Here is an 11,872-nt window from a genome sequence, read left to right as displayed (position 1 = left end):
GGGTGTTGGTATGTTCAGCCCCCTGGTGATCTCCCTGCAGCCAGCTCGATATCATCAAAGCCACACACACACATCATTCCTAGGGAAGGATGGTTTGATGTAAATGACAGCAAGCGTGTTGTTAAATATACATATTGCACCTGTTTTCTTTTGAGAAAGTGCAACACATAAGAGATATGGTAGAACTCAATTCGTGTTTGAGAAAGAGTGAGAGAAGCTCATGTTGCTTNCTATAAAATAAAAGTTACAAACATGTGTGTGCTGTCACTCTTAGATCTTACTAAGAATGAAAACTGGTGCCGCTCTTTTCTGACATTTAGACTGTTGTTGGTTATTAATAAAAACTATTTAGCATGAAGTGCAACTTTGGGTGTAACTGAATGAATGAATCATGCTAGATCAGAGTGATTTAAAATCCAGGCAGCAACCAGTAATCATGTGTTTTTGTAATTTTTCCGATTTCAAATAAGCACAGGTCTCAAGGAAGGTGTTTGAGACAAAGCAGGTGTCACAACATGACCAGACTGTGGGATTCATCTAAGCTTCACACTTTTCTGATCTCTTCACCGGCTCTTGCCTGGACATGCTGAGCCTTGTCTGGCTCCAGAAACATGTGACAATCTGTCCTAAGGTGTTCAACCTGCCCAAACTTGGCCCGACACACTGTAGTCTATACTGAGATGTTTTTAAAAAATGGAATAAGATGGATCGTAGACTGAATTCAAAATGAAGAAGTAGATATTACTTTATATTTCACTTATCAAAAGTGTCTTTATAGCTTACAGTATGTTTCAAGAAGAGCATTTAAATAACTGTGTTCCTCCTGATTTACAGTATGTTAGCAAATGTTATGTTACAACACTTTTCTGAGGTCTACCTTTGGGAGGGTTTCAGTTTCTAAAGGTCAGTTAATTGAAAAATCCATTCTGCACTCGTGCTGCGCAGCTTAGGAATTACATGTAGCCAAATGGACAGTTATGAAATCAATGTGTTAGAAATAGCGCCCTTTCAGTTACATTTTTGCAATATTAAGCTGATGCACATTGCATATAATTGGGCACCTTGGGTATTTGTTTGTTGCTTGATTGGGGGAAATGCTATATTCGAGAAAGGAATATTTTCAATAGTCCAGGCACAGGAAAAGACACAAAGTCTCAGGTGGCTCGTCTGTGCTGTCACATCTTGTCTGCATACCAATATTTCACCTGGATTATTGATTGCAGTACTTTGTATCTTTTAGTCTTCTGCAGCCAAAGCAGACCCATATGAAACATTATGCATTATGAATCTGACAAGAGGCCTGTTGTCTCATGAGCCTGGCAGGGGGCACACAAACATCCTAAAAAGGAAAGTCTGTTTCTGGCATCCACCTGCTGTCACCAGTATGTCAGAGGTAATGTTATAGAGCAGCTGTGCATAAACAATCTGGAATAATATCTGTGTAAGATGGAGCTGAACTGCCTGTCATGGATGTGCATCAGGAAAGCCATTTATTTGTGAGATGCTTTTATCAGTAACCAATGGAAATGGCAAATTTGAAAACTCATAAGCTGCAGCCGTATCCTGCAGCTTGACCATTAGAGAAGTATCATTCCTCCTTTTATGAATCCTCACTTTAAACTAATAAAGCTGCAGAGGCCCAGAGTTGGTTTACCATCAGGAGTTATCTGTCATGTTTTATTCCTTGCGACATGCAAATACATTTCTTGCATCAAACTGGATATGTTGTACTTAGGCTCTAATCAAGCATGTGACCAGAGAAAACTCTTTTTGACTGGGAATCCAACAGAGACATTAAAGAGAACAGAGGCCGCGCGCAAAGCAGGCACTGTGGTCAAATTAGTGGCAGGACATGAAACATAATGGGGTTCCACCATTAATGAAAAGATTGAATAATAATCACTTCTCACTGGGCCTTTGTGTCCCCACATAGCAGGTCAAATTCAGAACATTGCCTTTCATTCATCCCACTGGACAGAAAACCAAATAATGTTATGACTAGTTTAATCTTAACAGCGTAGTGTTTCACATTCATGAATATATTTTATTTGACTCTTACACACAGTTATGCAACATAGCCCTGGGATATTATTTCAAAATAAATTACTCATACAAATCCACTGGTCAAACTCCAATTTTGCACTTTTATTCTTAACATATTTCTTCTATTGCAATATGTTTTGTCATAATCTCCATGTTCTTTTCAAAATGTGTGATATCCATAAGTGATTGTATGATTACGGAAATGCATATCCTGCAATACCACTATACAACAATATATATCTAGTTAAAGTGTAGCTGGGTATATTTTAATATATAATGCTTACTATAATCAGTTTAATTATACGTTTCTAAGAATAATGTAATCTAACAATGTCACTATCTAACTGATAGTGTTCAAAAATAGATCACGTGGGTATACAAAAATAAAAACATATCAAGTTTATTCAATTGTAGCTGATATGCCATTACACATAACCGTATGTTGGAAACATTGCTTTCTTCATCTTTGGTAGCAGAGAGATGATCAATAGGGGAAACACAATAATCTGGCCCGTATCGGCAGGCAAGCCCTGTGGAATCTGTGGCAGGTGACGGGAAGCAAGGCAGTCGATATCCAGCCTCTCTCTGTCAGAATAATCGCTACCATGCCTCCTCCCCTTGGTGCTCGTGTTGGAATGAACAATAAATATACTCCTGTGAAATATAATGCAATTCAGCCGTGCAAATAAATATTTATGAACTTTAAACTTTGTAAACACCATGTCAGAGAGGCGGTGATTTTAAGACCTTATTGACTGTTGTGTTCGACAGCATTTCTAGAGAGGGGAACATAATAGAAACGCCTATGTACTGCAATCCAGTGCAACAAAAACAAAGACCCCATAACAAGGTCACGGCTCTTTTTAAGGCTCATCAACATTTACATTTCACAATGGGATTATTTCATGGCTGTTGTTTTTGATTTGAATTAGTATTGATTCTACTTTATTACTGAATCTTATCACCACATAACTTTCTACATTGACATTATATAAATCAAGCAAGATTTATTTTTAACAATTGTGTATTCATTTTATAGAAGTCCTTTGTTTTTTTGTTGACATCGATAAGTAATAGTAGTTGAAGCCACTATTCTTAGTACCTCAAATAGAACATGCTGTTAGATTATTATTATAATATCCTTATTTCCTATATTCCATTTTAAGTAACAACTATCGTAGCATTGAAGGAACACAAACAAATCAAGTTAACTCTGAGTAAAACTGAAGTACATTAAATCATTATGTCCGAGTAGACTAACACACCTCTGATATTAAAATAATAAATTAATTTGAATCCCTTTTGGGTACGGTACACATTTTGGAAATACTTCAGGAATCATACATCCAAAAAAAGGACAGGATGTTTAACACGGCAGCGGGTGTCTGGCAGCTGTTCAGATCTTAAAGCAAGTGAATCCACGTGAGGAGGGCAGTGATTGGAGGTATTGTCATCTCCACAGCTGCCCACTATCAGCATGGACCGATAACAGGACTTTAGCAGACAAGTGTGACATTAACCATATGGAGGTGTTTGTTCTGTGAGGTGGGAGACGTCATCTTATGGGTACTAGTTTTGTATCTTTATTACCCGTCACAATTATATTTCTTGAGGTTTTCTAATATATTCTCAAGATTGAATTAAGAGATATTCAATCATGATGTTCCCGAAGATAGTGTTTGTTCCTTAAGTCTTGTTTGTAATTCTAAATAGCAAACAAGAAACCCTTGTCAATATGTTGTTTGCTTCTATACATGTTGCCTCTTTGTGTTGTTTTTATTTAAAAAAATACATATCCTGTCTAAGATTTAACAACTAACATCGCATTGCTAATATGAAATGACAAGTACACCAAACTTGGCCTAATACATAATAATCTCTAAATGACCTGCACTATCCCATTCCTTACAGACACTTTTACCAATACATTTTAGTGAATGCAACAGTTTGAAAACAGCATGACATTTGGATTATTGCTATTCTTAAGAATAGCATCGATCTGTAAGAGTTGAATACTTATGTACGGACCTAAAGTACCCCATTGCCTTTCAGTAACAACACAACCTCATTTTACATCATTTTATTAAGAAAATAAGTATAAAAATATAAATATAAAACAATATGACTTAGCATCCAAACAATTGTCAGTGTATGACACTTTTCCTACAACACACACTTTCTGTTACATAGTACACATATATGATGAAATGAATTCACAGTTTGACAAATAAACTGCACCAACCACTCACATGAACATTGCTTGTCAGACAAAGATAGCAAATAGTATATAGGATGTCCATCATTAAAAACACTTTGTACATGTACAGTATTTAATGGAGGTGGCTGAAAAAACCACATGACTCCTTCCCTACCCCACCCAAACCCACTCCAGTGCCATTAAACATTGATAGTATACAATACTACTATCCCTCAGGTAAATTACAAAACACATTGTCCACACCATTGTTCACAAAAAATCCTAAAATTCAAAGGCATCTTTACTGATAATGATCAAAAAGAGTAAAACTTTGAGAATCTCCATTAATGAGAAAGTTCAACTCAGTTCAAGTCTTGAAGTCCACTTCAGCATCCACAAGTCCATTGCAACATATTTTGTTTGTGTGTGTGTGCGTGCACGCACTTGTGTGAGAATCAAAAAGACTTCTAGTTCACTAGCGAGCTAGCTAGCAAACTAGACAGATAAACATATATATAGCTGATAGATAGGTAGACAGACGGTCAACTAGCTTGCTAGTTAACTAACTAGACAAATAGCTGTCTGGCTAGCTAGCTAGATAAACAGACAAAATATAGGCTTGGAAAAAGAGAGACCGCATGGCTCTGTCTAGGTCTCCCTGTCAGGGCTCTTCGCTATGTACATTTCTGCCAACTTTTTGAATGGTGTTCCCCAGTTGCTGAGGTAATCGTAGTCATGGTCCCCCTCAGTGGCTGCAGACTCCAGTGAACTCAGAGACTCAGCCAGTGACCCGCTGCCCTCGTAAGCATACGTAGCCAGGGAGTCATATGGGGGCGCTGTCGGGTCCAAATCGTTCTCCTGAAGCCTACCGTTAATGAAATATCTGACGTCCGTGTTATCCTTTATAGGTGATGTCCTCCGAAAGGGAAACAACATTTCAGGTATGATGTCCCTGCGTAGCTTGTTAGCATCCATCACCTCTGGGTTGCGCAGTGTGCCAATATCAAAGGCCTGAGTGTCCTCCTCTCCGCCGCCTTCATCATTGTAGCTGACAACGTTGTCTCTGACATCCTCTTTGGAGATGATCAGAGGCTCCTTCTTCCTCTGTCTCCTCAGGGCAGCAAACAGCACCACGATCACTACAGACAAACAGTGGGAGAAAGCTCAGCATAAGTCGTGTGCCTGCTAACGTGTCATGCATTAAAGAGCACCGGGGCACAGAAGCGCAGAGGGGAGACACATTTGCTACCAGTTATGAATCCCCAACACTGCCTCAGGCATTCACCTCATATTATTAAAGATTCATTGAAAAAGCTTTTTCTTTCTTTTTCCCTTGAACGACACATTCACTGCATAAAATGCGAGGCGGTTGTTACGAGGATCTTTTTTATCTCCCCTGCACGCTACCTCACGTCACATCTCCGTCATTCTTCTTCCAGCAGTAAAAGACAATGAGAAATTGCCGGGTGAGCATGCTTCCAGAGAGTGGCACTGGTGTTAGCAAGTTTTTTAAATAAATCCCATAAATCTTGTGAAAGAAGAGGAAGCAATGTCTCACTCAGGACAAGAACAAATGCTGCTTCACCACTGCCTCTTTCCTTCTTCTTTTTGTCACACCAGCAGGCACTCTAGTTGTATATCTGCCTCCCACCTGGGTGATAATTACAATACCTTCAACATGGGTTCTATGGACCTGGAGGTGGCAAATTATAAGGATCTTTACAAACATTTCTGACTGACCAGTGCCATAATTTTAGACCGCGCAGAGGGCTGCAATAAGGAGAAACAGATAGGGAGAGCCGTTCCAGCTCAGCGCCTGCCTGTCGGAGTCAAGCAGAGGTGAGTGAGACAGTCTGTCAGGGGCTTCAAGCGCGAAAAAGCGTCAGATAATGAGCAGATGTCATGATATTTTGCTCAAGAGGAGAGCATGGAGCTTAACCTTCAGTACATTCGATATTTGAGAGAAAATCTGCCCACCGCCAGACACAGAATTTTAAAATCTGGAGTTTAAACAAGCAGATGGAAGAAAAGCTGGCCGATATTATAATTTGCTGGTGTCGCTAGCTTAGTCAGGGTACAGATCAAATGGCAAAAAAGATAGACACACATGCATAGGCCTCACACTCATTCTCGAACACCATATTATTGAGCGGCTCAACAGTACGCAGGGTATACAGTCACAATGCCTAGTCAGTCATAAATGCTCCTTTCCTTTCAAGCGCTGTGCTTAGCCAAGCGAGGTAAAGTTCAATGACAGTTGAAACCCATTACTTATTGATATGCCCTTGCACTACACATTTCTGCTTTTTGCTGGGTAAAATGATAGGCACAGTTGCTGTTGTGCCCTGTATGATGTTACATACTGCACTGGATCACGAGGAGGGGCTGAAGTGGTGCTTAAGGATCTCAGGAAGTAACATGCAACCAAACAGGGACACGAGCAGAGCATTTTGCAAAGTGGATTTGTTTGGCAATGACTGAGGCTTATTGTTTTCTCACTGACAACCATTGAGTATAACATTATATGGATTTTATATGGAAAGCCGCCCGATCTCTTTCTTGCCACAAATGTCCAACATTATAATCCTTGAAGAAAAAGGAAAGTAAATCAACTTTTCATTAATTGGACTTGTTTTAACTTATCACAAGTGCCTTATTTTCACATTACCTTGTGTACTGAAGCATGTTTTTTTAAAAACACAATAATTCAGGGGTGATTGGTTAGGCGGAGAAACTCTAGGTTTGCATCTTCTCTATGTATCACCAATGTCACACTAATAGTTTTAAACATTAAAACGCTAAATGGCTGACAGCCAGAATGGGCGCTGCTGCCAGAAATGCAACATTTATATTAAATTTGATTGATTTCTGCACGTTTGGCCAACTTTTAATCAATGTCCCGTTTGTCGAGATAGACCTTATTATAGGAAATAGCCATTCACCATTTCCATCCCTCCCTGTTGGCACTCAGCAGCATGTACTTGAGCAAAGCAACACACTCTGGGCCATGTTATGTTTAGCACCTTGCATTGGCTGCAGCATAGAGCTTATGACAGTTAGGTATTGCTGCAGCTCTAATTGGACTCACCTTCTGTGTGTCATGTGCCCAGAAAATGGACAAAAAAGCACAAGTTAAGGTACATCAAAAAAATGTGTCTGTGGCAAGGTCATTACGATCCTTTGCCTGGCCCTAGACCTATATAGTTCAGGGGCTTTGATGCAGAAAGAACGGCTTGTTCTTAGAACAGCTATGATAGCAAATGAGGTTGAAGATTATTTGAAATATACTAGAGATCATAGTCCTTACATGCCATTAAGGTTGATGTGAATTTAAGGACAGATTGAACTTTGTCACAAAGACAATCTTTGGAATTGATTGAACTGATAAAAAGAAACCCAAAAAACAGAGACGGTAATCCTTCAATCAAACCTGAGCCAAAGTCTTCAGCAGGCTGGTGGTGCTTGAAATATTTTTTACAGGGTCCTTTTTAACAAACAAAAAGGTAACCTCGTTTTCAACCAACTCAAGGAGCAAACATTAATGTCTTATTTGAGCCTGCGCAATCATGGATGGCTGGCTAGAAATTGCTTTGTTAATGTCTGTGCAAAAATTACAGACCCATTGTTTTAAATGTCAATTTGAAAATCTGCTACCCCATGTGCGTAGCCCAAAAGGAAAGCTTAACATGCATGGCAACAGTTACTAAGGGTTTAGGGTATAGCAGCATACTATCTGAGAGTCTAAGGATAAAGTTGTATGTTTTATAGATTTCTAAGACCTCCAAGGCCAATTTATGATTTTTGCTTCAGGGCGGATTTAATGACATTGACTTGACTAGAAGAGTTGCAAGCAGAAACCTAGAAAAACATTGAAAGACAAACATCTCAAAGCAGATAACACGGGTCAAAAGTACATGGCCACACACACATGCAGACACACTCGTACTCACTGAGCAGGATGATGACACAGAGCAGTATGGCCACCAGAGCTCCAGTTGTGAGGCCATCTGAGAAGGGCAGCACCTCGGGGTTACAGGTCTGCATGTTTCCACGGCTGTCGCAAGCACACACTCGCACTATCAGTGTACTGGTGCTGCTTTGAATGGGGTAGTCATTGTCTGAGATCACAACAGGCAGGAAGTACATGCTCATCTCACGCCGGCTAAACCCCCCCCTCCGCGTCAGGATATTGGCAGTGTTATCTGTGGAAAGATGCAAATGGGTAAAGCTTGTCAGTAAGGAGATGTTTCACTTAGCAATGACATTATAAAGGAAATAATTGCAATCTTTATTTCCCCTACTCTTTTTATGCTGTGGCGGACAGCTCGTAATAGCTTTATTGGGCCATTTATAATTACTAGCACCATGAGTAAAGTTGTCTAAATAGTAATTAAAACAAACACTGCACTTCTTACTAAAAACCTGTTTTAGATGACACTTTTTCTTTGAGATTATAGTTTTTAAGCAAACACAGCTTAAATAGTAATCATATGGTAGTTTTCACCTAAGTGGACGTGGACGTGGTTACGCATGGCCACACTTTCTACCAAAGCTAATTAGTCCAAAGTTTGTTTTCAAAATTTCACTCAGTGGAATTGTCAGTCTCCATTTTAGGGATTTGCTGCTGTCTTTTGTAGACTGCAATTCTGTTGGTTGAGAAACTTTTCTTAATCAAAACTCTAAATGTATTTTAGAACTATGACTAGGCAAACTGCAATCATACTCAATGGAACGGTCAATACAGATTGAATATTTGAACAACCTCTTCAATTCTCTCTCAATACATGTTGTTTATCATACCACTTTTTTAGCCTGAGCATCTTTTAATTTGTAACAAAGAAAGCAAAAAAAAAGATTTGAAAACATACCTTCTGTTAATTCAATCAAACATAATACAGCTTCTAACTGCAAATGTATAATGCATAATGTATATGTTCTAAACTTGAACCTATATTAAATAGGGTGATGTTGTTTTCAGTAAAAATGCAAAACATGTGTATCTTACCTTCCCTGTCAACAATTGTGAAGTTTGGATTGGTGGCACTTATGCTGAAGACAAACTTGTGTCCAACAAGCGGTTCATCTGTGTCAACAGCGCTTATTGTCTGAATCAGCTGCGAAGAACAGAGCAGAGAAAACACATGAAGGCTTGAAATGCTTCTTCTTAGTTAAATGTAAAACATTGTTGTCCTAATCACTTGGCACAGAGCAACATATTTAGGCGTTATAGTTTATTGCCAAGATTGCCTTAAAAGGAAAACACAAAACATTCTCAGCAATCAGATAGACTTTAGACTAATCTGCAAATAGTGAGAAGTGCCTGGTTAATTAAAGGATTTGCTTTCTGTTCACATTCCAACACTATAATCACATGTGTCTGCATTGTGAACTGTGCAGTAATACAGCATGCACCATGCAGAGGCAGACACTTCCTCTCTAAATGTCAGGGAGTAGCTGATATATGATCCCTGCCAACTTCTGTTTGGTTCTTTGTCCCATAACAATGGAAACTGTTTCCAGACATAGGAAATGGTTCTCTTTACACCATAGCCCCATTTGCTACTTGCCTTCAGATTAATTGCATTTCTTAAAATGTGTCTTTACTTTATATGTATATTCTAAAGCCCATACATCTCTGATACATAGATATACAATACAATCACACCTCAAGGATTTCTTTTTACTACAAGGATCTATTCAATATTTCAGTGATTTAATACGTAATATCCACTTAAATGATATCATTAGCCATGACACATCCTCCATTCGATATGTCTTGTATAAAAGGATGAGTTGTACGTACCTGTCCTGCTTTGACATTCTCACAGACAAATGTGTCATAGGACATTGCAAACTCAGGGGCGTTGTCATTGACATCCAACACCTTGATGAAAACTGGCACTCGAGTTGTCTGTCGTGGGTTATCTGAAAAACATGGGTAAGAAATAATAGCATCGGCATGGTTTATGAAGACACAAACAGAGCCCCATGACAGAAGTAAGTAAAGGCAACATTAATGAATTGCCACATTAAATAATAATCTTACTTATTTCTGTGGCCACCACGGAAATGTTGTGCCATTTGGACATCTCTCTGTCCAGTGCTTTCAGTGTTGTGATGGTGCCGTTCACAGAATCGATGTTGAACAGCCTCTCCAGATCTGTATGCCGATCAATGGAGTATCTGAGAAGAGACACCAATAACATTACAGTAATACTGCTTCTATAAGAGATGCAGATCTGCCCTCACAAGACACACACACTAAATTACATATTTACCTCACCCAACAGAACATCACTCATTGCCAAATATATGTTCCACCCTCTGCAATGTTAAAAGGTGATACATCTTTCCTGCCTGCTCACTTGTCATTGTCAACTTTCATATTCAACTGAAATCTGAATATGCAACACAATACACCATGTGGCTTGGGCCGAGAGTAACGTTTCCCTTGTCAGAGAAGACGGGCGCCATATGTGTAGAATGGAGGTGCTGAGCTGTGTGAATCGATACAGCAAATTAGGTCCTTTCACTTTGACTTTGTGCAGTGCCACAGAGGGAAAGTTCCGGAAATAAACAGTGTCTGTATTCACTTCACAGGGCTGCTGCCGCTATTTTCCACTGGGAAATAACCAGGAGGGAACCATGAATAATATCCTGTGATTTGGCATGCAACTCTATTTAGGGTCTCAACATTTGTCGCCGTGTCTTGTATCATACTTGACTGGCTTGTTGTCAGCGTCGGGGTCCCTGGCCGACACCACACCGACGAAGCTGCCTGCAGCGGTGTCCTCGTGAACCTCGATGATGTAAGGGTTCCTGGTGAAGACTGGAGGCTCGTCCACATCCTCCACGGTTACCTTGACCGTGGCGTAGTCTTTGAATTGCAAACCGTGGATGAACCTTGCGTCTAAGTAGGTGTTTCTCACCTCCACTCTGAACTCATAGTCCCTCTTACTTTCGTAATCCAGTGCCTGGAGATGAAAGAACATCAGAAGTCAAGCTGTAGACTTTTCTGTAAAAAAAAAAACAGCCTTCAGGATTTTAAATGGCAGTTCATTGCATTTCATTTGTCTGTCTTTATCTTATTCATTCTCCAAATTTTAAATTGCAAAACCATGAGAGGAATACTGATCTCAGAGATCTCATGGGGGAAGTAGAGAGTTTCAAGCGAAAGAATGCTTTATGCTATTCATTTCACAGGCTTATAGTATCTGATTTTACACTACCGTTTGATACAAAGTTCAGTCATATGTCTTTCTTACATGACAAACGTTATCAGGGGCTTTTTCTAATCTGAAACTGTATTATCATATCATATTTTTACTTTAAGCTCTGAATTGGAATTCCAGATAGTGTTTTAAAGGTCCCCTATTATACAGTTGTTCATCAATATATTATAGGTCTCAGACACTGTATATACAAAACATGTCTCTGAAGTGTTTGGCTCCAAACACCAAACAGATCATTGCAGCATTACCCATAATCCCCTCTGTTTCAGCCCTGTTTCCAAAGTGCTGATTCTCTGTCTGTTACTTTAGATGAAAATAAGGAGCCCCTCCCCACGCCCCTCTGAGAGACATTTGGTTAAAAAGAACACAATGGTGCTCTAGGAGGAGATTCAGGTGATAG

General features: G+C 39.4%; 1 protein-coding gene and 1 pseudogene across 2 annotated transcripts in view; one reads left to right on the top strand and one right to left on the bottom strand.

Annotated features, from left to right (window-relative positions):
- LOC104949319 (myotubularin-related protein 4) overlaps positions 1–11,872 on the top strand; it is a 382,796-nt gene that overhangs the window by 301,174 nt on the left and 69,750 nt on the right. The gene's annotated exons all lie outside the window — the stretch shown is intronic.
- The window catches only part of LOC104949318 (cadherin-9-like), an 18,295-nt pseudogene continuing 17,554 nt past the window's right edge, over positions 11,132–11,872 (bottom strand).

The sequence above is a fragment of the Notothenia coriiceps genome, unplaced genomic scaffold, assembly GCF_000735185.1.
Source record: "Notothenia coriiceps isolate Sejong01 unplaced genomic scaffold, NC01 NC01_scaffold00015929, whole genome shotgun sequence".
Lineage (NCBI taxonomy): Eukaryota > Metazoa > Chordata > Actinopteri > Perciformes > Nototheniidae > Notothenia > Notothenia coriiceps.
The sequence above is the reverse complement of the archived record's forward strand: the minus strand, read 5'-3'. Positions and strand labels throughout refer to the sequence as shown.